At 45.6% G+C, this 25,734-nt stretch overlaps 1 long non-coding RNA gene across 1 annotated transcript; it reads left to right on the top strand.

Annotated features, from left to right (window-relative positions):
* The first annotated feature begins 2,366 nt into the window (after nt 1-2,366).
* Nucleotides 2,367-7,496, top strand: LOC137223950 (uncharacterized). Its single transcript, XR_010943155.1, has 3 exons — nt 2,367-2,459; nt 4,104-4,213; nt 7,334-7,496. It is a non-coding gene; the product is annotated as an uncharacterized lncRNA (long non-coding RNA).
* The last annotated feature ends 18,238 nt before the right edge of the window (nt 7,497-25,734 follow it).

Raw genomic sequence — 25,734 nt, 5'->3', positions numbered from 1 at the left:
CACCGATCTCTGGATCTTTCTACCCACTTCTTACTAACCCACAGCACTTCCTGAATCTCAGCCTTAAAACACTCACGCACCTAAAAACACTACCTGCAGGGAATAACACAGCTGAGAGAAAGGTAGGGACTCCCGGATTCAAAATCGACCAAGCCTGGGAGGGCATCTTGGGAAAAGGAAACACCTGCAGAGCGGAGAGGAACGAGAAGGAAGGTGCAGGGAACACCTGCAGGGTTCTGCTGCTTGGACCCTCTAAACCTCAGTGCTGCCTCCTGGCCTGACAAATCCATTCAGGATGACCTCTCTCCTGAGAGAGTGACACCAGTCGGAATCAAGCAGAGCGTCATTTCCCCCTTTAAGAGCTGTGTATTGGGCTGTGTCTATCCCTAGGCATCAGTCATGCAGCCCAAGTTCTTTCCCATCCATGCTTCTGCCTGGACCAGGCTGCTTTCCATTCCTAGGACCACAGGTAACTAGGTGGCCACCACTGAGTACTGTCTTGATGAGACTGGTGATGACTGTATGATTCCTCAGTGAAATGGGAAAACTCAGGCACGGGGAGTTGCCTTTTGGTGATTCTTCTTTTAACCACATAAGGCTGGCAAAGGACTCAGAAACTCTTGTAAGTTGCTGATGAGGGAGAACTCTTTGATCATTGTCACAGTGACTCATGCAGAGAATAAGAGGGTCCAATGGGTAGGCTAGGTTAGGTTATGCTGCAGTAACAACCCCCAAATCTGAGTGGTTTAACACAGCTAGAGTTTATTTCTGGGCCATGCTACGTGTCCAAGGGTGTGTCCCCAGTGGGTTCTGCTCATGTGTCCACTCAGGGACTCAGGCTGCTGGAGACTCCATCTTGACATGTGCTGGTGGGACCACTGCAGCAGTGAAGGGAGGGGAGTGGAGAGAACAGCTCACCGGTTCTTAAAGCTTCCTCCTAGAAGGACACATGCCCTGTGAGTTTCATTGGCCTGAGCAACTCAACACTCTGCTGACTTCCGAGCAGATGGGGACGTGAAATCCTACCACTTGCGTGGAAAGCAGAGTCAGCACTAATGGGGAACAGCATTAATGATAACCACAGATGTGCCCTCTGCTGTTGGCGTGATCCTATCTCTCCGTGTCCTCTTACATTTATGTTAGTAGCCTGTTTCAAAAGGCATTTAACACAAGAGGGAGGGGATATGGGGATATATGTATACGTATAGCTGATTCACTTTGTTATACAGCAGAAACTAACACACCATTGTAAAGCAATTATACTCCAATAAAGATGTTAAAAAAAAGAAAGGCATTTAAGTTTGCTGAACTTTGAGCAGGAGAACTTGAAGCATTCCGTGCCCGACTCAATGAAACTCACCATATGATAACTCAATCTCAACCCTTAGGTATGATCACCAGACTTTTGTTCCTTGTAACTTGCCCACTACACCGCCTGCCCGCCTGTTGGGTTGTTAGCTATTCCCTGCACCTGGATTCCCCATTAACACCACATCGATCCCTATGCCCTCTCTTCACCTGGAGTTCTATTATTGCTAATCACCGTTCCCAGCAAGTACCATCGTCTTTGCTGAGTACAGAGCTTTTTCTCTGGCACCCACTACTGATTCGTTCCCCTGGCCTAGCCCCGGCCTCTGTGCCTCACCAGCCCAGCCACCACGGGCAGGTCTAGAATCAGCCCCATCCCCTCCCAGTCCATTCATCTAATTGAACTGGACCATGAACAGCTCTCCTGAGACGTTTGCATTCTAGATTTGCGTCCAGATAAACCAAGCATCCACCTTTTTTTTTTTCCCCTCATGCCCTTCAATCCCAGGAGGTGTAGCTAAGATTTATGTAACACCTGCCCCAGTCTTCCCCTTCTGCTCAAGCCCAGAACATTTTGTGTTCCTACTCTTGGTGCCCAGCCAGAGCGCCACCCACGGCAGGTGAAGGGTGGAGGTGGAAGACACTTCTGGAATAAGAGGGTGTCAGGACCAGGTTGAGCTGGGAGGAGTATCTGTATGTTGGGTGTAAGCCAGAAAACCGTCAAGGGGAAGCCAAGGTCAAAGCCGGAAAGGGAGTGCCAAGTACAAGAGGCAGAAAGGATGGGAACGCAGGACACGTATCACAGGGCCTTAGCCCGGAGGATCATGAGTAGGACACAGCGGGGGTGCCGCGTGGGCAGGACACAGCCCAAGGCCATAAACGGCCCGAGGGCTCTGGGCCACCTGCCTTGCCTCTCTGTTCCCCACACCTTGCAAGCACTTCTAACCCAGCGTCAGAAACACTGGCTTAAGAGACCAAGAGACAAACGGAAGCTGACAAATCCGCGCGTCTGTGGCTGTGATTTAGCGACCTCTCAGCTAGTGCAGTGAACCAGCGGGCAGAACCAGGAATGACTAATACGAAGCTTTGGGGCTGGAGGACTTCCGCACGGGCTGCCGAGAGGAAAAGGACACAGGGTTGGAGTCTCTCAGGTACTCCGTGGCCTGGCCCGGCGTGGCTGAGAACCGGAGGGACAGGCACAGCGGAAGGGCATCAGCGGTGCTACTCTGAGGCCTGCCGTGTGCTTAGGTGCGGGGCAGCCCCCTGCCCCCTGCTGGTGGATCCCGGCGGGGCTTTGCTCCGCGAGAACGCTCCGCACTCCCCGCCACTGGCAGTCAGGGAGCACCGTGGGGCCGCACCCCGGGCACACCCATCCGCACCCTCCCCCAGCAGGCCCCAGGGGGACCCGGGCGTGGAAGAGCGCAAGAAGACCGCTCACGAGAGTGCAGAAGCCACGGCTTGGCGGGATGGTGTAAGGCGGGGGTGGGAGGGATAGGGTGGGGTAGGGGGCGGTCCCTCTCATGGGCTGTGTTCTGATTGGCTGAGGAAATCTCAGATACCATTGGTCTAAACCTGAAGTCGGCAGCTGACCGTGCTTCTCAAGGGTCCTTCTGCAGCATTTTGGGGGTCTTTGGGGTTGAGGGGTGCAGGGGGCTGTTGGAGAGATTTCTGTCACAAGCGATCAGAACAGTTGCATTGCACCCAACATTGGGGGCTGCACTCCCAGCTCCCAGGCATGCTAGCAATTTTCCTGGGCTCTGTCTCGTGCTCTCTGAGGTCCTACGGGGGGCTATATCATCAACGTAGGGGGTGCCTCAGGCTGTCTGTACTCAGGGCAGTAGGCAGCACACCACACCACTCTGGCTTTAGAGGAGGGGTGCGTGAAGATGTTCCCTCAGTTCTCTCCAGCCACATCTTTCCTTTCCTTTTGTCTTCGTACCTGGACCAAGGAGAACACAAAAACTCCATGTGCTAATTGAAGCAATATCTTTCATCAGTAGACCCAGTGGAGCCTCCCAGAATACTCTGTGCCATTCTTCTTCCCTCTGTGTCTTGCAGCCAGAGAAGAGTGAGGATACCATATCTTGGGTGTCTTGTCCCACCGTGGAAGGCACCAGAAACGCCCACCACCCACCATATTTTTAATACCTGTGCTGTACTGACCCACTGAGTTTCCAGCTCACTTCAATAAAGCTTGAGATGAGACAAGTCCCAAACTCCATTATCTCAGTCCCCTTTGGGAGCATTTGCTGCCTTCAGGGCTTTAACGAACACAACCCCCCACTTCCATCAGCAGCCCCTCTGCTTTTACAAAATGATAGATGATACACACCTGCTAAAATCAGGTTGTTTTGCGTGCAGAGATTTTCTTTTTTCTTTTTGGCTTATGTCTAGCTACATTTCCAGAGACCTGAGGGAAAGTTGCAAGGGAATCTCTGGTCAACTCCATAATATTATGCCTGAGAGATAATGCAGAGACTCTCTCACACCTCTACAGACATGTTCTGGTGAAGCGCGTTTCCAAGGTGAGATTCGGTTAAGTTCGTGCTGAACCGAAAGAGGTTGACTCAGAAGTTGATTTATCAGAGAGCTGGAAAGAAGCCGGCCCGAGCGGTTGCCAAGGGCCCCATGCAGAAGTGCTGAATGTGTAAACTGTATCACTGTTTAAAAATGAGCCAACCCAGAAACTCTGGCTTCAAAGAGCTCAGCCTCAAACAGCAGTGGGAAGCAGTCAGGAGTTGCTCCCCTGTGATCATGCCACAGAAGGGGTTCTCCTGCCCTCACTGTCATTCCAGCCACGGCAAAGAGAAGAGCTCCTGCCGGGGCTGGAAGCCTGGTGCTCTAGGATGGCCATGCAGGATGTACAGAGGCCAGAGGGTTTGGGCAGCCGTGAGCCAGAGGCCAGGTAAGGGAGAGAAAATAAAGGCAAAGAATGTGGATGAAGAGTGTGTTTGTGTGCCTAGACAGTGCCTGATGACATTGTAGACACGCAGTAAGTATTTGTGAATGAATGAATGAATGAATGACTAACACAGGCCAGGAGCTGTTCTAGGTACTGGGATATATCCATGAACAAAAAGAAACAGCCAGACATTCCTTGTGGAACTTTCATTTTAGAGGCAGGGGAAACAGACAATAAACATACAAAATACAGACATCATAGAGCATCCTAGAAGGAGTTATGTGCCTGAAAAAAATAGAGAAGGCTAAGGGGCTTGAGAGTGCTGGGGGTGGGTGGGTGTTGGAATTGTAAGTAGGATGGTCAGGGCGGGCCTTCCTTACCATGTCATCACTGAGCAAAGACTTGAAAAAAGACAAGAGAACTGGTCAAGTAGGTATCTGGGAAAGAGAGCTCCAGGTCGAAGAGAAAAAAGCCCATGCACTGAAAATTTATGTCCACACAAAAACGTGCACAGGGAGGTTTATGCAGCTTTATTTATGGCTGCCGAAACTTAGAAGCAACCAGTATGTCCTTCAGTAGGCGATGGGTAAATAAATTGGGGTACATCCAGACAATGGAATATTATTTAGTGCTAAAAGGAAATGAGCTATCAAGCCATGAAAAAACCTGGAGTATCCTTACATGCATATTACCAAGTGAAAGAAGCCAATCTGCAAAGGCTATATATACTGTATGATTCCTGCTGTATGACAGTCTGGAAAAGACAAAACTACGGAGATAGTAAAAGGATCAATGGTTGCCAGAGATGGGGGAGGGAAGGGTGACTAGGCGGAGCGCAGAGAGTTTTTAGGGCAGTGAAACTACTCTGTATGATACGATAATGAAGGACAGATGTCCTTATACATTTGTCCAAACCCACAGAATGTGCAATACCAAGAGTGAACCCCAATGTGAACTGTGGACTTTGGGTGATGAGGAAGCATCTGTGTAGGTTCATCAGCTGTAACACATGCCGCTCTGGGGAGAGTGTTGATAGTGGGAAGGTTATTCCTGTTGGGGGGAGGAGATACATGGGAAATGTCTGTACCTTCCTCTCAATATTGCTGTGAACCTAAAACTGCTCTAAAAAAATAAAATATTAATTTTTAAAAAAGCAAAATAAAAATAAAAAAGCCTGTGCAAAAGTGAGAGTGAACCTGGAGAGGCACAGTGAAGTAGGCAGTGTGGCTATGTGGACAGAGTGAGGGGAGAAGGACAGAGAGATAAAAAGGGGAGTGCCGGTCAAGGTCGCGGCAGGAAACAGTTGGTCTGCTCACACTGGATGATTGGAAGAGAGTTTAATTAAAGGACAACTTGCAGAGTAGACAAGATTCCGGGGCACCAGGATTCAGTATCCCCGGGTGCCATTACCCACCCTGAAACTGAAAGGGCAGGAAAAGAGAAGTTACTAGAACCCAGGGAGAGAGGAGGTGGCTGCTTGCTGGCTGAGTGACACTAGCAGCCATGCAGAGCCCTGCAGGGGGGAAGCTGAGGGAATAAGCACCCCAGGTCTCCTTTCCTCTCTCCCTCGGTCACCTGCCCAGGGTCCCCTATTGTCTGAACCCAACCGGAAGCCAGAGAACCCTCTGCAGGTCAGCCTCTGGGGGCTGGGAGCAGGGTAAAGGGTGGAGAGTGGAAATACAGGGACCAACCAATGATGCCCAGCACAGAGCAGATTGCGCAGGGCCCTGGGGCCACCTAAGGACTTCGGCTTTTCCTCTGAGTAATACAGGAGCCCTTGGGGCTGTTGGACAGAGGAGTGATGTGATCTGACTTCAGTCACGAATGAATGGATGAATGTCGTAAATAAACATCAGTAGGATCCTTAGTGCTGACATTAGTGACCAGGAGCTGAAGGAAGAGCATGAGCCCTAAGGGTCAGTGGAGAGGGAGATGCAGGAAATCGGTAGTGATGGTTTGTACATCAGAGGGAAGCAGGATAGGAGAGGAGGGGAGGGCGCAAGCACCCAGCACCTCCAGACTCAGGCAGCTGGGGTCTGCCGGGCTGCTTTATCCTCCTGGCCTCTGAGACAAGTGCTCCAGATCAGTGGTTCCCTCTGAGATTCTACTCTCAGCCTGCTGAGGTGGGCCTGGAACCCTGTAGGACTGCCACGGAGACACCAGGCTTGTGGGTGTGGTCCTGAGTCATCCCAGGGTGGGGGGACTTATCAAGTGAGCCCACATTTGAGTGCGCGTTGCCCTTTGCTTGCTGTTAATGGGCTGAATTGTGTCCCCTCAAAATATATGTCAAAGTCCTCACCCCTAGGACCTCAGAATGTGACCTTATTTGGAAATACGGTCGTTGCAGGTGTAATTAAGTTGAGGTGGAGTAGGGTGGATCCTTTGTCCAGTATGACTTGTGTCCTTATAAGAAGAGAGAGATGACCTGAAGACAGACACACAGGGAGAAGGCCATGTGACCACAGAGGCAGAGACTGGAGTGATGCTGCTGGGACCCCAAGGAACACCAAGGATCAGCAGTCACCACCAGAAACTAGGAAGAGGCAGGAAGACCTACATGACCCAATGCCAACCAGCCTATTGGCCGGACAGTGACCAATCAGTGCTCTCCCTCGAGAATTTGCACTGAGACATAGATTCCTCTGCTGAGCTGGGTGCTTGCAGGAGATGCTGCCAGGGCCCTACACACATCCCCTCCACCCTCATCTCTACACACCGAAGGCAGCTGCGGGGCACGCCTGTGCTCTCTACCTGAGGACCCTGTCTGGCAGTGGGAGCATGTGTAGCACCAGGTGAGCCAGAAGTGCCGGAGAGTTAATGCTCCGACAAGCAGCCCTCAGCCTGATGAGCAGAGCCAGCGGATACATACCCAGCTTCCTCAGCCCTCAGTCGGCATAACTCTTGTTTTTCCAGAGTTTTGCAGCAGGATTGAGGTTGAGTTGCACGTGGTGGTAATTTGCTTGGTGAAACCTTTTTATTGATTTCCTTCTTTGTCTCACTCCTCAGCCTCCCAGTGTTTGTGGGGTACCCCCCAAAATAAACTACTTCCCTAGATTCCTTTTGTCAGGGTCTGCTCCTGGAACAACCCAAACTAAGACAGGGCTGGGTCTACCTGTCTAGTAGACTCAAATCGGAAGGCCGTGTGAGGACGGACGTTATCATGAAGGCAACAGAAAGATGAGTCCGAGAGAAGCAGACTGGGCGGGTCCATGAGGCCTCTGAGAGACAAGAAGATAGAAGTCACCAACCAGACGGAACAGCTGTGTCCCCACACACCCGCGGTCGCTTTCCCTATGCTGTAAGCTCTTCTGTTCCCTTTGGCCCCGAAGTTTTAACAACAGCAAAAACAACAGTCAACCTATGTAACTTACTATAGGCCAGGCACTTTCCTAATGGCTACACCCATAAGGTTGTCAGATTTCAGCAATGAAAAAATCCAGGCTGCCCTATTCCATTTGGGACATACTTTTCTTAAACATTTATTTGTTACCTGAAATTCAGATTTAGTTGGGTGTTGCCTTGAATCTGGCAACCTGATATACCATAAGGCAAGCACTCATGATCATTTTACAGATGAGGACCCAGAGCAATTAAGCAATTAATCCAGGTTCACAGAGATGCCAAGTCGTAGGGCCAGGATGTGCACCCGGGTGGTCTAACTCCAGAACTGTCTTCTCAGCTGTCTTGGGGAAGGCACTCAACAGTAAGTTGTGCTGTATGTCAAAGCAGTGCATTCCCTGTTGCTTATTCTTTGTGGTCAAGCAGTTGGGGCCATAATAGATTGGTGTTTGAGTCCTGCCTGGGAAATCTTTTTCTTTAAATTTTTTATAAATTTATTTATTTTTGGCTGCGTTGGGTCTTTGTTGCTGTGAGTGGGCTTTCTCTAGTTGCGGTGAGCAGGGGCTATTGTTGGTTGCAGTGCACGGGCTTCTCATTGCGGTGGCTTCTCTTGTTGTGGAGCACAGGCTCTAGGTGAGTGGGCTTCAGTAGTTGTGACATGTGGGCTCAGTAGTTGTGGCACATGGGCTCAGTAGTTGTGGCTCGTGGGCTCTAGAGCACAGGCTCAGTAGTTGTGGCGCACGGGCTTAGTTGCTCCGTGGCATGTGGGATCTTCCTGGACCGGGGACTGAACCTGTGTTGCCTGCATTGGCAGGTGGATTCTTAACCACTGCATCACCGGGAAGTCCCTGCCTGGGAAATATTTAAGGCAGGAAGGATGAGCTTGTGAGCTGCCTTGGTGGAGGAGCAAAGGAGGGGTTTGCTGCTGTGTGGGGACCAGATCTTGTCTGGGCAAGGACATGCGGGTTTGCCATGGACCTGTTGGGGGCCATCGATAAACCCCCACCTGCCCTGGTTTGCCAGGGACAGTTCCAGTTTAGATCTGCTGTCTTGGGGTCTCATCCTGTTGAGCATGTCATTTGTAAACAAAGTATATTGTATTAAGTTCCATTCAGATAGCCTGCGTGGGTTTGGCGGGGCTCCACTTGGCACTCGCAGCTGCCACCATGGCCTCATCTAGTAGTTCACCTGTGGTTCACCTGTGGTTCAATCCAGAAGTTTCCTAGCAACAGCTGTCTTTTCCAGTTGCACAACTTAACCAACACCTTTCTTTCAAGGACAGCATGCAGGGCGCTCACAAAGAGTACCGTGACATGGGGGATTAGGGAAAGCCAGCTGCTGCCAGCCTCGTCTGATGGTAGGAGAAAGTATTTGATGCTGCGGATCTGGTGGCCATTTGGCGTGCCAACCAGCTGTGCCAATGGCCTGTACCGAGAGCCTGTGCTGGGGGCTGCAAAATGCTCAAAGCCACCAGGCTGCCAGTTGATGGTGTCAGTGGGAAATATAGGAAACTGCAGATTAGGTATATGGCAAGTGTGTGGGGTGCAAGCTGAGCAGCCCTCTCCTGCAGCACCGAGAGAGTCCGAGCACCCTTGGCACAGTGGTGTTGTCACTTATCACATGGTGTAACTCTGCTTATGCACTGCATTGCTTGGTAATGCTTTTTACATTTTCAGGAAACCCTTCCAGTCGTAATGGAGCTCAAGAACATTTGTGTGCATATTTAATGAAAACTTAAGCACAATTATTCTGTTTCCCAAGAAAATTGACGATGAGCATGTACCTAGCACAAAATGTTGACGTTTATCCAGACACCACGGGGACCATGGTCACCGACCACATGGAAACCTGAAGACGGGAATCTGCTGAAGAAGCATCAACATCCACTGCAAAAGTAGTGATAATTTTTAGGAAGTGATGCCCTAAGTGGGTGACTTAACATGTGCAGCTCCAGAGAAGTCCATTTACACATCCCTCTGTGGACCATGACTTTGTTGAACAGGGACAGAGTTTCAGTGTGGGATGATAAAAAAAGTTCTGGGGATGGTTGCACAGCAATGTGAATGTATTTGATGCCATTGAATTATACCCTTAAAAATGGTTAAAATGGTAAATTTTATGTTATGTATATTTTACCACAATAAAAATGAATCTTGTTCATTTTTTCCCAAGTTTCCTTGTACATATACAAAGAGAAGTGATAACTGTTACCGTGTGGGCTCCACTGGCAAAAGAACAATCTTGCAAACAGTTAAATGATGCCAGTTTAATATCAATGTCATCCAATGTTTTAAGTATATCCGTTAACTCCAATGCGGATTTGATTTTTTTCAACCAATTCACGGAATCAAAATAAAGTTTTAAAAAGTTCATTCTGCCAAGGGTAAAACATCCAAAATGAACGTAAACACATTGTAAACTTAGTTAAAATATCCAGCATTGAAGATAAAATTGTTTCTGTGGTCTCAATACAAATATATTTGGTGAATCACAGCTTTATGGTAAAAATGATGTTTGTACTAAATGAGCAATGACCTTGGAATTGGCTGTGATGCACATGTAATTCATTCAAGGTAGCTGTGATGTCCACCAGCTGAAATAAAAGCTGCAGTTGTTAAACATTACAAATATTTCTATGCATACTCAGAGTAACTGCGACAATGCTGAAGCAGCATTAAAACAGTTTTTTTTGGCTGACGAGTCATTAATCAGATGTTAGAAATGCTTGAGCTTTGGCAGAACCACTTTGTAGATCAGCCCAAGAGTTTCACCAAGCTTTTTCTTTTTTTAAAGGGAGTCTCAACATTTTTGTCAAAAATCAGTTGGAAATATTTAATCAAAGTACTCAATGAATGGAGCACCAAAATAGAGCTTCAGCTTTTGAAGCTTTTTAGCAAATTGCAATGATTGAAGACAAAGCTTGCAAACAAGAAGGCATGAAAATGAAAAAAAGGGACTGAAAAAATTCTGGGATGCGCTTTGGGAGATCTTAACTTGAGGGGAGAATCTTTGGATGGAGCTTATTTTTTTAAGTGTATAAATTTATATTCTGTACCAGATGGAATAAAATTAAGAAAGGCCTACAATCTAGGTTTGACAAAACACTGAAAAGAGTCATACTGCTCCAAAATTGTTCTCCTGATGAGTATTCCACGCTGTACTAGGGACTTAATATGTCAGAGAAGAACATATTTGGTGTATCATTTTAAGTTCCTTTCTAGTTGGATCTAAATTAAGTGTGAGTGTTTGTTTCCTTTGGGGGAAATTTTTTTTTCCCGTTTAGAATTTGTGTTAAAAATGTCACTAATAAACCCTTGAACCTCAAAAAAAAAGAACAGTCATAAATATAGATCTATTATTCGGTGCCTTTTTATCTTATAGAGATACTTACTAAAGAAAAGTAATCTGAAAGGAGGCAAAAAGACAATGTGTGAAAATATCTTGGCTGAAATATTATACATTTTGATTTGAAATAAATTAGAAATGAGAATCTCCTTCATCTAGCAAAATTTCCTTTGAGCTCACCAAGCACCTCAGCACCAGGAAAGAATATTTTCTCAATTAAAAATATCATGGTCTGCTTGTGGTTGCTATGGGGGAGGGGGGTGGGGGAAGAATGGATTGGGAGTTTGGGACTAGCAGATGCAAAATGTTATATATAGGATGGATAAACAACAGGGTCCTACTGTGTAGCACAGGGAATTATATTTAATATCCTGTGATAAACCATGATAGAAAAGAATATGAAAAAGAATGTGTGTGTGTGTGTATTTAACCGAACTACTTTGCTGTACAGTAGAAATTAACACAACATCGTAAATAACTGTACTTCAACAAAATAAATTAAAAAATAAAAAAAATCGTGGTCTGTAGAGGAGTCTTTTGAAGATCTCAACAATTTCAAATGTATTAACAATTAAATGCAATTTTGAAGACAATTTCAGGCTATTTTATAAAAATCTAAAAATAACGAGCCCAAATTAAAAAAACAAAACGAACCATATTCTTCAGAAGAGTATTTATGACACGGTATTAGAATCAGATATAGCTACAAAAGAGAGTAAAAGTACTTGATTGTGCACCCAAAGTAATTATTCTTCTAAGTTTTTTCAATGTTCACACAATTAGTATAAATACTTTAAAGAGTTTGTTCAGACATATATGGATACAGATATATGTTATTTTTATTTTGAGAACGAATATTATTTTAAAATAGAGTTTTTGAATGAAACTATTTTATAGGTTCACCAATGTCGTAAAACCAATTTGTGGATCAATATATAAACATAATTAATACAATTTTAATTGCTTTTAGTACCCCCTAACCTCACAGGAGACAGACCAGCCGGAGACTTTAAAATCCTGCTCAGAAGACTATTTGAAAAGGCTGGGATGCCATAGTGACCGAGCAGAGTGAGTGGGCCACAGGAAAAGAACAGAATGCATTGCCCACGTCAAGGTGTTTGCAACTGCAGTGCCCCAGCAGGAGCCACTGAAAGACCGAAAGAAATGCCCATGCAAGAAAGGCGTGTAATACAATCAGACTCAGGGGGCGTGGAGCCTTTTTACTGTAGAACCAGTCAAGTAGCAAATCTTCTGCCCCCTTTCCCTGCCTTCCCTCCCCCTCACACTCCAACCCACAGGAGCCAGAAACCAGAAACTGGAGTTAGCCAACTAGGGAGGGGAAAGGGAGAGAAGAAGGACCACAGCCCGGTGCTGGAGCACGAGGGCAGGAGGTGGGGCAGAAGTCTCACCTCTGAGTCAAGATTTGGCTGTTGGTTGGAGAGGAGAGTTGCATTTCTGAATTGAGACAATGGATTGCAAAGAATAATTACCCAGGGACTTTTTAAAACCTCTTTGGTTTTAAAACAAACAAAAATTGAGGGGCTAATAAGGAATGAAACGTTGATGTTACAATGTGGATAGACCTCAAGAACATTACCTGCAGCAAAAGAAGCCAAACATGAAGGTCACATATTGTACGTTTCCATTTATATGAAACCCCCAGAATAGGTAAACCCATGGAGACAGAAAGAGGACTGGCTAGAGGTTGCCGGGGTTGAGGCTTAGGGAGTGGGGGATGGAATGGAGAATGACTGCTAATGGGTACGGGGTCTCCTTCTTTGGGTGATGAAAATGTCTTGGAACTTGATAGAGGTAGTGGTTACACAACACTGTGAATGTACTAAATGCCACTGAGTTGTACACTTTATTTTATTATTATTTTTTTTTTTTTGCGGTACGCGGGCCCCTCACTGTTGTGGCCTGTCCTGTTGCGGAGCACAGGCTCCGGACGTGCAGGCTCAGCGGCCGTGGCTCACGGGCCCAGCCGCTCCGCAGCATGTGGGATCTTCCCGGACCGGGGCACGAACCTGTGTCCCCTGCATTGGCAGGTGGACTCTCAACCACTGCGCCACCAGGGAAGCCCAAGTTGTACACTTTAAATGGTTAATTTTATGTTATGTAGATTGTATCTCAATTAAAAATATATCAAGGGGCTACCCCAAATGTTCATCCAGGGATAGGAGAAGGATGCCTCCTACTGGGATGGTTTAAAGGCCAGTGCTTAGCAAAAAAAAAGTTTTTTGTAAGGACTGTTGTCTCTCACATTCTGCGTGTAATACATATTACTAAATAGGGCTAGATGCATCAAACCATGTCAACTGTACTCTCCGGGGGATTTAAAGAATTTTCAAGGGCAAATTGGGACTCTGCTGAAATTTCACCTACTGTGCTGACTTCAGACCATTAGCCCCACATACTCTGAGCAACAGTAAAGCATTAGGCAAGTGAAGACACGACAGAGAAACAGCTTGAATTGTCTCCCTGGGAGCTGAGTCTCATTAATAGGAGAGTTCCAGGCTGGGGTGAAGTTCTACAAGCTTCTGCTGCCACAGACTCTGGACCACTTTGGACCAGAACCAGCCATCACCTCCTGTCATTCTGAGGTTCAGCTTTTTGGCGTGTCCTTGTTTCCCCTACCTCTGGATTCTGACCATAAATCCCCTAATTCCTGAGACAGGTTCTGTGCCAAGCAAACAAGGAACCCAGACAGCTTGGAGTCCAAGAAGCCTGCTAATTCGGAAAAAGCCTCTTGCCCCAGAAGAGTAGGGACTGGCAGCTGGCAGGCATCCTGGGTGTCGGCACTGGCTGTTGTGTGCCCAGGGGAAGGTGGGCAGGTTATTTTAAAACACTGGCATGGCGCTACTGAGCTTTGAACTTATAAATGTGCATTAAAATTGGAAATTATTAACCAGAGAAGTAGGGAAGTAATTAGGATCCAAAGTACATTATTAACTCAAGCGAGCAGATCAACTTGACCTCTCCATGCCTCAGTCTTCTCCTCTGCAAAATGTGAATCCTTTTGATTTAACCAGATGGTGTGAGAATGGGATGGTATAGATATATATCGAAATGCTTTGAAAAGTACAAAGTGTAACACGAAATGCAAGGGTTTTACCCAAGCTGTTTACATAGGAACTTAGTCCAAAAAAAAACCTAGTGGCAGCCATCACACCTAGTGGCAAAACCGAGGGCTTTCAATATTTAGGGAGAAGTTGGGCCAGTGGCTGGATCTACAGCCAGACCATACTCTCTCATGCAGGGTTGGAAGATCTGTTTGGGCTGTGTACCAACACCCTGTCCTCAAATTTGTCATTTATTAGAAAGAGAAAACTGGCCAGAAGGGGTAAACCCAAATGAGAAAAATTAATCATCAACCTCTCATTGTAATTGCCTTTGTTTTTCAGGATTAATCAATCCTAGGTCATAAAAATAACACAAAGATTTGAGTTTAAAATTAGGGGCATTAAGTAGCGCAAAGAACAAATTTCGAATGTTTCTTATTTGTTTACCTAGCTGGGAGCATGAAGGACGTGTGTTTAAGTTGGCTTATTTGGAATTAGGAGACTTTGATCTAGATGTTCCATTCTCTACCAAACCATGATGACATTCAGTTCAACTCAGTAGATATTTGCTGAGTTTCCATTTTGCTTCCAAGCCAGGGATACTGGGGTGAATGAGATAGGTTTCCCCTCCCTTAGTTTGTACATAGGCTCTTGGAGATCAGCCCCAGCCCTTGTCTTGGGTTTGAAGGAAATGAGTAGACATACACAAAACCCGTAGACATACACTTTGAAGTGTGTCAGGTGTGTATTCTACCCAGAGATTTCCATGGAGTTAGCACCAGCAGAGGGGGACACCCAGGTTAGAAACCCTTCTTTTGAAAAGCTACCAAACTCTCTGGTCCCTTAATCATATCCTGAATCAAGAGTCTGATATTTAAACTGACAGCCACTCATCACGTTTGAAGGGCAGACGTCTGAAATTAGAATGCCCAAAGGTCAGGAAAGCAGAAGATGATATTTGGTGTGTTGTCACAAGGCAGTGTGTTTTAAGATACTACACTCATTTGCATGGTGGTTGAAGGTTTTTTTTTTTTTAAGACAACCACTAAAACTCCAGACCAATTTTCAGCCTGAGTACTCCCCATGATTTTGCTCCAAATACTCAACAGATGGGCCGTGAGTTGAGTTTTCCTGAATCTAAGCCACAGCAGTGTTGCCCAGCTCAGAAATACAATAAGCAAGACTCAACCCAAAGTACAAGAACATTGATTTTTTTAAACTAATTTAAATTTAATTTAATTAATTTATTTATTGGCCACGCTGCATGGCATGTGGGACCTTAGTTCCCCGACCAGGGATCGAACCTGTGCCACCTGTGGTGGAAGCGCAGAGTCCCAACCACTGGACTGCCAAGGAAGTCCCAAACATTGATTTTTTTAAAGAATTTTATCCTTCCAAAGATCACAAAATACTTGCCCCGAGCTGCTACAAGTGAAGTTTCTCCAGGGGCTTCCATCCTCCACTCAGCTAGATGCAAGACCAGCCAAAACCACAGACTTTCATCCAGTGTCTTTCTCCCAAACGGGTCTGGGAAGTGCAGGCTGGAAAGAAGCTTACGATTCAGTTTTAGCATTTGATGACGGAAAAGAGGAATCTCCTTTTATGCTCTGTTGGCACCAAGAGGGTTAGAATTTCAGAGCTGGATGACACTTTAGATTTGGTCCAATGACTGCTCTTCATTTTCCAACTCCAGGACTTTTTATCTTTCCCAAACTGAAACTCTGTACTCATTAAACAGTAACTTTCCAATCTCCCCTTCCCCCAGCACCCAGCAACCACCATTCTGTATTGTCTCTATGATTTTGACTACTCTAGGAACCTCATATATGTACAGTATGAATCATACAGTATGACATTTTATGATCTTTTATGACTGCTTATTTCACTTAGCATAATGTCTTCAAAGTCATCTATGTTGTAGCATGTGACAGGATTTCCTTCCTTTTTAAGACTGTATAATATCCATTGTAGGTATATACCACGATTTACTTATCCATTCATCCATCAATGAACATTTGTGTTGTTTCCACTTTTTGGCAAACACTGCTATGAACATAAGTGTACAAATGTATGTGTGAGTCCCTGCTTTCAATTCTTTTGGGTATATACCCAGAGGTGAGATTGCTGGATCATATGATAATTCTATATTTACTTTTTAAAAAAATCTATTTATTTATTTATTTGGCTGTGCTGCCTCTTAGTTGAGGCACGTGGGATCTTCATCGCCGCGTGCGGGATCTTTGGTTGCGGCATGTGGGATCTAGTTCCCTGACCAGGGATCGAACCCAGGCCTCCTGCATTGGGAGCATGGAGTCTTAACCACTGGACCACCAGGGAAGTCCCTATGCTTACTTCTTTTGAGGGACTGCCATAATGTTCTCCAAACTGGCTGCATTATTTTACATTCTCACTAGCAATGCACAAGCCTTCTGAGTTCTCTGCATATTCACCAGCACTTGTTATTTTCTGTTTTTTTTAAAATTTTTATTTATTTATTTTTGGCTGCATTGGGTCTTCGTTGTTGTGCATGGGCTTTCTCTAGTTGCGGCGAGAGGGGGCTACTCTTCGTTGCAGTGCGCGGGCTTCAGTAATTGTGGGACGTGGGCTCAGTAGTTGTGGCTTGCAAGCTCTAGAGCACAGGCTCAGTAGTCATGGTGCACGGGCCTAGTTGCTCTGTGGCATGTGGGATCTTCCTGGACCAGGGCTTGAACCTGTGTCCCCTGCATTGGCAGGTGGATTCTTAACCACTGTGCCACCAGGGAAGCCCTATTTTCTGTTTTTGATTATGGCCATCCTAATGGGTATGAGGTGGTATCTCACTGTAGTTTTGATTTGCATTTCCCTGATCATTAGTGATGTTGAGAATCTTTTCATATACTTATTGGCCATCTGCATATATTCTTAAGAGAAATGTCTATTCAAGTCCTTTGCCCACTTTAAAATTGGGTTGTTTGTTTTTTGTTGTTGAGTTGACACTTCTTTTTATATATATTACTAAATGGGTCACAGGAAGGCTGCGCTTACCCAAAGACACTCAGCTGGATGGTGGCAGAGCCAGAATAAAAATTTAGGGGTCCCAGTAACACAACAGGGCTTTGTCCCACTTCATTCCTTATAGAGGAGGAAACAGAGGTGCAGAGGTGAGGAGACTCACCTCTACTACTTAGGGCTGTGGCCTCTAGGGCACAATCTGCCAAGAACAGGCTCCATTTGCTGCATCTTGCTCAGTGATTGGAGCCCAGATTCTCAACCCTGGTGCTATGGTCTCAATTGTTTCTCCTGTCCCCAAATCCACATGTTGAAGCCTTAACCCCCAATGTGACTGCATTTGGAGATAGGGCCTTTAAGGAGGATAATTAAGGTAAAATGAGGCCATAAGCATGGGGCTCTAATCCAATAGGACTGGTATATAAGAAGAGGAAGAGACACCAGAGCTCTCTCTTCTTCTCTCTGTGTATGCACAGAGGAAATACCATATGAGGACACAACAAGAAGGTGGCTGTCTGCAAGCCAGGCAGTGAGGCCTCACTGGAAACCATCCCTGCCAGTACCTTGTTTTGGCCTTCTAGCCTTCAGAATTGTGACAAAATGAATTTCTGTTGTTTAAGCCACCTAGTCTGTGGTATCCTGTTATGGTAGCCTGAGGCTACTAATACACCTGGATTCAGAAAGTTACCAGATGGAGAAGACCCCAGAGAGGAGTGCCAGCATGGGTATGGGTGGTCAAGTTGGCCAGCTGGGTCTCACAATGCGTATGGCCATGTTAAGTTTTTCTGGAATCTTATAGGCTTCAATCTGATATCCGAGTAGTCTCCTCCTGGCAGGACAGAATTTCCTGATGTTGAATATAAAGAGCTTAACAAAGCCTACTAAAATAATTCTAAAGGCTTCCTGGATATCAAACAGCTCTCACTAAAAAGTATTCTGATGATTTAAAAGTCCCAGACACGTGCATATTAGGTTTCCCTCAAAGTGCACATGGTTTCACCACCAGTGTTGTACTTCTTTTATTCTCTTCTCTTCTCTGTGATCGCTGGTTTGGGTGGGTTTTCTCAGCTATTTCTGATGTATTTGTCAGCCTTTCCTTCCCCGTCCACCAGATTAATTGCCAAATCCCTCCAAGGTTCCTTATTTCTGTAAGATCTATTGTAGTTATACTTCAGATGGTCTTGATTCTAAGTCAAATAGGATGCAGCAAGCAAGCGCCAATGGGAAGAAGAGGAAGTGAAGAGCATCTGTGAGTGGGGCAATGGTGGGTTGGGGAGCAGGCTGGCTCTTAAGGATGGGCCTAGGGAAGGGGGCTAGAATGTCAAGTGGGAAACTGAGGCAGAACCCTAACCTAGTAATAGGAATGGGTTAAACACCATAGGAGTTGTCCAGCACGGTGCACTAGCTTGGTGTCAGCAGACAATCTTCTAAACCACTGAGCTTCTCCCTTCTGCCCCTCACCCTTTGCTCCATTTTCTCCAGCTCTAGCTCATCCTTCCTGTCCTCACCACGCCTCACCATCCAGTCTCTGTTTCATGCTACATAATATTTCAGCCCTCTTTCTTGGATTTGTCTGCTCACTGGGGACTCTCAGGGTAATGTCACAGTCCTGGGACTTCTTTCAGGGTCAAGGGCAGGATCCCAACATGAGTAGGGGCTGGCTGAGACTCAGCTGTGTCAGCTTCCCAGCGTGAACTCTGGCACACATTCCAGAGGCTCTGAAGATTTTACCTGGGAGTTACCAGTTCTTAAAGGAACCGGGCAGGGTGGGAGTTCTAGATGGGAGGTCTGAGAGAGTGGTGAAGTTGGAATTTACACTCAGGAATTAAGACTCCCAACCTAGTGCTCGGTCTGCTATAGTACTTCTCAAATTCTGATGTGCATCTGAATTTTCTCAACATGTAGATTCTGATGTAGTAGGTCTGGGGTGTGGCCCTGGATTCTGCATTTCTAACACACTCCGAGGTAATATGGACACTGTTGTTCCGCCCTTTGAGTATCAAGGCCCCACTGCATCATATTAAGGGAACTCCAGCTGTACTGGAATTTCAGCTACCATGGAAGGCTGGAATATTTTTGAGTACATTGGGCCTCTAGTCAGGCCTGGTGGGTACCACCTCCCCTGATGCCTCTCATCAGTCTTGAATCTGTAGCAAAAAGGTTCTCAAGCTTGAGAGTGTGTAAGAATCACCTGGAGGGCTTAAGACAGTCATCTGGATCCCATTCCCAGACTTTCTGATTCAAAAGGTCTGGGGTGGGTCCCAGAATTTGCATTGCTATTGTTTCCAGGTGATGCTGATGCTGCAGGTCTGGGGATCAGACTTTGGAATCACTGTTGCAGAGTAGCTAAAACTGAGGTATCACTAGGGTCCCACAATAGAGGGTCTGATGGTTTGGGTTTGAACCTGATTCTACTCCTTACAAATAGTGTGATATGAGGTAAGTCACTCCTTTTCTCTGAGATCCAGTTTTCCCATCTACAAAGCAATGATAAGGCACCTCATTGCACAGGATTGCTGAGCAGTTGAGAAAGAATGTTTACAAGTGCTTCACACATTTGTCCCTAAGAACGGGTTCCCAGTCTGCATGGAGAATCTGTCTGCTGTCATCAAACAATTAAAATTATTCAACTGTTTAAAGACCTAAACATACGACATGACACCATAAAACTCCTAGAAGAGAATGTAGGCAAAAACATTCTCTGACATAAATTGTAGTAATATTTTCTTAGATCAGTCTCCCAAGGTAAAAGAAAGAAAAGCAAAAATAAACAAATGGGACCTAATCAAATTTAAAAGCTTTTGCACAGCAAAAGAAACCATTAACAAAACAAAAAGACAACCTATGGAATGGGAGAAAATACTTGCAAAAAGATACGACTGACAAGTGGATGATGCAACTGACAAGCAGTAATATCCAAAATATACAAACAGCTCAGACAACTTAATATCCAAAAAACCCAAACAACCCAATCAAAAGACAGGCAGAAGACCTGAATAGACATTTCTCCAAAGACTACATACAGATGGCCAACAGGCACATGAAAAGATGCTCAACATTGCTAATTATTAGAGACATGCAAATCAAAACCACAATGAGGTATCACATCACACCAGTCAGAATGGCCATCATCAAAAAGTCTACAAACAACAAATGCTAGAGAGGGTGTGGAGAAAAGGAAACCCTCCTGCACTGTTGGTGGGAATGTAAATTGGTGCAGCCACTATGGAAAATAGTATGGCGGTTCCTTAAAAAACTAAAAATAGAGCTACCATATGATCCAGCAATTCCACTTCTGGGCATATATCCCCCAAAGACGAAAACTCTAATTTGAAAAGATACATGCACTTCAATGTTCATAGCAGCACTATTTACAATAGCCAAGAGATGGAAACAACCCAAGTGCCCATCAACAGACAATTGGTTTAAGAAGATGTGGTATATATATACAATAAAATATTACTCAGCCATACAAAAGAATGAAATATTGCCATTTGCAGCAACATGGATGGACCTATAGAATATCATACTAAGTGAAGTAAGTCAGAAAGAGAAAGACAAATATTATATGACATCACTTGTGTATAGAATCTAAAAAATAATACAAATGAATCTATATACAAAACAGAAACGGACTCACAGACATAAAAAGCAAACTTATGGTTACCAAAGGGGAAAGACAGAGGGGAGGGATAAATTAGGAGTTTGAGATTAACAAACTACTCTACATAAAACAGAGACACAACAAGGATTTACTGTATAGCACAGGGGAATGGAAAATAATCTGAAAAATATATGTGTATATATAACAGAATCATTTTGCTGTACACCTGAAGCTAACACAATATTATAAATCAACTACATTTCCATTTTTTAAACAGTTGTTTCAGTCCATTGGTCTGTTGTTTTAGTTGCTTGACTTACCCTTTTCACGGAATTGAGTAAATTAACCAAATGGATCGTATATTTTTTTCCAGGACGCTCTTTGGGAAAGCGAGGTCTAGAAAACCTGCATCTGAAACCCACAAGGCATGGCTTGTTAAACTTTAATGTGCATACAAATCACCTGGGGAGCTTGTTTGAATGCAGACTTTTATACAGTGGGTCTGGGATGGGGCTTGAGAATTTGCATCTCTAACATGCTCCCAGGTGATGCTGGGGTTGCTGGTCCAGGACCACACTTCTTATAGCAAGAATTCTGGAACAGTATGAATGTGCACATTCCTTGGCACTGCCCAGACCTTTTCTATAATTTCCTCAGGTGATCCTTTGGCAAACTAAAGTTTGAAGGCTATTGTCTCAGTGATCAGCCTTAATCTTTTGCCTTATAAATGTCGGCTGTAACCCAAACAGTGGGAGATGTCAACATCACATGGCCTGCCCAGCACATTTCATGGGGATGGAGAGGGAAGCAGAGGTGCCTTCAGGTCCCACTTCTACCACTTCTGGGCCATGCTGGGAAAATCATTTCACTTTCAGTTCGTTCTTTTGAAATAATCGGCTCATTTGTAAAATGGGAAAAATAATATCTGTCCTTATAATGGGTCGTTGTGAGTCTGGAAGGCTTGCTGGGTTCAGAAGCACTTTGGAAATTGTAAATTTGCAAATGCAAAGGATTATCTTAAGAACAGAAAAGGTTAGGGTAAAACTTTCTGTGTCAACTTATGAAAAACTAATTTTACCTGGGCCTTGGCCGTAGGCACGTGGCTGAATGCAGAGCACCACGAAGGCAGTAAAATATTTTGGGGTTGGTCCAAACCTAACCCAAGCATAGGTCTTCCAAACCTTTGAATTTTGACCAACTCCAAAGAAAGCCAGTTGGGTATGACTATGTCTCCCTTAAAAATTATTTAAATTGTTAAATGTACATTAACACAAGCAACATCTGAAGAGTAACATGTAACAGCTCTGACCTTCTCCATATAGGAGTCAGTAGGGTTTGAAAAGCAAGGGAATTGTTTGGAACTGAGCTCATTTCACAACACAACCAATGTTGTGAATATTGTTTCTGAGTGAGCCCACAAACCCATTTACCTCTTAATATAGCTAAAACTCAACACCTAAAAGAAACTAACAGCAATGTTGTATAAAGAGCATTATGCTTTATGCAGCATTTCTATATTCACTGATTTTTACTTCCTTCCCATTTTAAAGATGAGGAAACTGAGGCTTAGAGAGGTTAAGAGAGTAAAGATTATAGAATCAGTCACAGGCTGAGAGCTTGAATCTGGTCTGCTGATTTCAAGACTGGTGCATATTTGTGGTCTTCTAGAGCCAGTCCCAATGAGCAGGGTTTGAAGGATTCCATCTTGGATCATCGTGTACATACCTATTCCTATAACCACAAGACCTGGGAATTCTCCTTCACCAGCTTTGTCTCCCACCTGGTAGTGGAGGATTCAGCAGGACAGTGCCAAGGGCAGAAGTATTAGTCAGGAGAGACAAATTACCTTAGCAGTTTTTGAGGGATATGTTTTGCCCCTTGGGCTCCTAGTTACACTTTCGTTAATTCAAAGGGGTCTGTCTCATCTCTAATTGGAAGCAAAGTTACTACCTCTAACTTAAGCAAGAAAATGGGTGTATTGCTTAGGATTTATCTTGGTTGCTAATGACTGAGACTTGAAATAATATCAGCCTATATGAGTTGGAGGATTGTTTTTTCTCTCACTTCAAGCCTGAAGGTAGGTAATATAGGGCTGGTATGGTAGTTTCACGAACTCCTCAGGAACTCAGGCTCCTCTGCCTTTCTCTTCACCATCCTTAGGGCTGATTTCTACCCTCCAGGTCACTTTATGGCTGTGATATGGTCATTGTAGCTCCAGCCATCCCATCAGCACTCCAGGTAGAAAAAAGGAGGAAGAAGGGATAAAAAAATGCATCTCCCAAATGAGTTAATGTCTTTAAAGCTGGGTACAGGGACTTCCCTTGTGTCTCAGTGGTTAAGAATCTGCGTGCCAATGCAGGGGACATAGGTTCAAGCCCTGGTCCAAGAAGATTTCACATGCTGCGGAGCAGCTAAGTCTATGTGCCACAACCACTGAGCCTGCATGCCACAACTACTGAAGCCTGCGTGCCTAGAGCCCGTGCTCCACAACAAGAGAAGCCACTATGATAAGTCCACGCACCGCTGCGAAGAGTAGCCCCCGCTTGCCGCAACTAGAGAAAAGTCCACGCACAGCAACGAAGACCCAATGCAGCCAAAAATAAATAAATAAAAAAATAAAGCTGGGTACATTTATTCACTCAGTAAACCGCAAGCTTTATTTCTAAGGAAGAAGGGAGAATAGCTATTGGCATCTGTGCTCTGTTGGGATTTTGGGTAGTTCATGGGGTGAAGGTCAGCGACATCTCAGGGATTCACAGAAAGTCTCTGTAGGGAGCTGTTGTGGGATCATTTTGCCCTGCTTCCTTCAATCCCTGTGGGTCCACTCAAGATTCAAATTCCCAGGAGAAAGAGTCTAAGTTTAAGTTTGCCTTAGCTGCTCGCTGGGGGATCTGAGAAGTGGACCTCCGTTGTTGACTCTCCACCAATTATAAGGACTGGGCCAGGATCCTTGCTCAAAAGAAGGGACTCTGGGCAGAAAAAAGTCACGAGTGTCTCCCAGGCTTCATTTGTTGTCCCATTTCGTTCTCTCTCTTGAGCCCCGGAATCTTCTTGGCACAGAGAAGGGATGGCAGGGTGTGGAGTGGAAACAACCGGGCTTTTGCAACAACACACCTGGGCTGGGCTTCCCTGGTGGCGCAGTGGGTGAGGGTCCGCCTGCCGATGCAGGGGACGCGGGTTCGTGCCCCGGTCCGGGAGGATCCCACATGCCGCGGAGCGGCTGCGCCCGTGAGCCATGGCCGCTGAGGCTGCGCGTCCGGAGCCTGTGCTCCGCAACGGGAGCGGCCACAACAGTGAGGGGCCCGCGTACCGCTAAAAAAAAAAACACACCTGGGTTTACTCACAGGTCTGCGTTTACCAGGTGTATGACGTTGGGCCCGTATTACTTCACGTGGCTGGGCCTCCGTTTCCTCAGCTATTGGAAAGGGGATAATCTTAACGTGCCTTAAAGTTGGTTGTGAGGATTAACACAGTGGAATTGGCACAGTCTCACTAGTCTTGAGGATGAATAGGGTCACTTTGACAGTGGTAATCTAAGTTTCACTGATTCTCCACGACCTGTGAGCCCCCGCTTCCCCTGCTTCAAGTATTTGTGAGGACAGTTAGGGAATGCCCTACACACGTGCTTACCAAGAAGTCGGATACTCCCACGCATTGGTGTTGCCCTGCCAGGCACCTTAACCCTTGTCCTTCACTCAGCCCTGGGGGGCCTTTATCAAAGCTGAGCTATGGTTTGGGGAAACTGTCGGGAAAAAGCCCTTCTCCCCTCTTTGAAGTTACTCTCAGTGGAAGGGACCCAATTTAGCCGTCCTTGGGTCTCAGAGTTTTCTTGAGGCCTCCTTCCTCTCTGAGGCCCTGGACATGCAGCCATAGGACTCCCTGGCGGTGTTCCGATGGCTGAAGTTGCTCATTGCATATACAGAAATCCATCTTCTCCTTTCTCCTTAGGAAGTAAACACTGACGTCCAGCTGGGCCCCTTGCCACCTGGAGTAAAAGACAAGATTTCTTGGCTTCCCTTGGAACTCAATAAGTCCATGTGACTAAGTTCTGGCCATCAGGACATAAGCAGAAATGCTGTGTATAAAGAAGGCTGCTTAGGGAAATTTCTCAGCTATATGTGTGTCCCTTTTTGCCTTCTTCCTTCATTTTTTCAGCCAACAGCCTGAGTTGTGATGACTGGAGCTCCAACAGCCATTTTGGACCCTGAGGAGAGCTTGTAAACAGAAGCTATGTCCTTAAACAGTGAAGCAGAAAGGTTGAAGTCCATGTCCCTAATGATACTGTGGAATCTCCATGCCAGTCCTGGACCATCAGTTCTGGACCTCCTTTGCATCAAAGAAAAATAAATTTCAATCTTATTTAAGCTACAGTTATTTTGAGGGTTTCCTTTTTTGTGTGTGTTATAGTCAGCTGAAACTGATCCTAATAGATGTTACCACACTCACATCAGGTAATTTCCCTTTTCCCCTTGGGGTGAATTCTTGCCAGGTGATCTCTCAGTCCTCATGAAAACAGATTTCTGAAGGGATCTTCCCCACTGGTATTCCAGATGTGTCCAGGCATACCCAAATCCTACCTAGAATCAAACTGGGTCCCTCCTAACTCACATTGTATCTATTCTTATAATACATGGTCTGACACAGTTCCGAGCATACCAGGCTCAATAAAAATTAGTCAGCATTCTCTTCATCCTTTATATGTGTAGGCGGTCAACTCCTTCCACCTGTTAGGTCTGGGCTGTAATGCAGAAGGCTGAGCCAGGGTGGGGAAATCCTACATAAGCATCTATGAACCAATCTGCCCCCCTAGAGGTCCCTTTCCACTTTCCAGCCTTGCTTCCCTTTAGGACATTGCCGGGCAAGACCCTGAGCTCAGAGGGTAAGCCACCATCCATCAATAACACTTCCAGCTGAGCCACTGGCCGGGGTTGGGGGTGGGGTCCCAAAAGGAGAAGATGGAGCCCTTATCCTCAGAGGCTTCTCTACCCAACAGGGACTAATAACGCTGAATGATTAGAGTTGAGACTGGGACTCAGGAACACAAGGCCAACTTGAACTATCTGCTCCAACAATCCATTATGTCCCTCTGAGGTCTGACTCATCCCAAATAGCCTCCGGTTTCCTGGGTAACCTTCTCCCCTCCCCTAACTCATGCTGACCTGAATCCAGGCTACTGTGGATGCAGA

This window comes from Pseudorca crassidens, chromosome 1, assembly GCF_039906515.1.
Source record: "Pseudorca crassidens isolate mPseCra1 chromosome 1, mPseCra1.hap1, whole genome shotgun sequence".
NCBI classification, from domain to species: Eukaryota; Metazoa; Chordata; class Mammalia; order Artiodactyla; family Delphinidae; genus Pseudorca; species Pseudorca crassidens.
The sequence above is the reverse complement of the archived record's forward strand: the minus strand, read 5'-3'. Positions and strand labels throughout refer to the sequence as shown.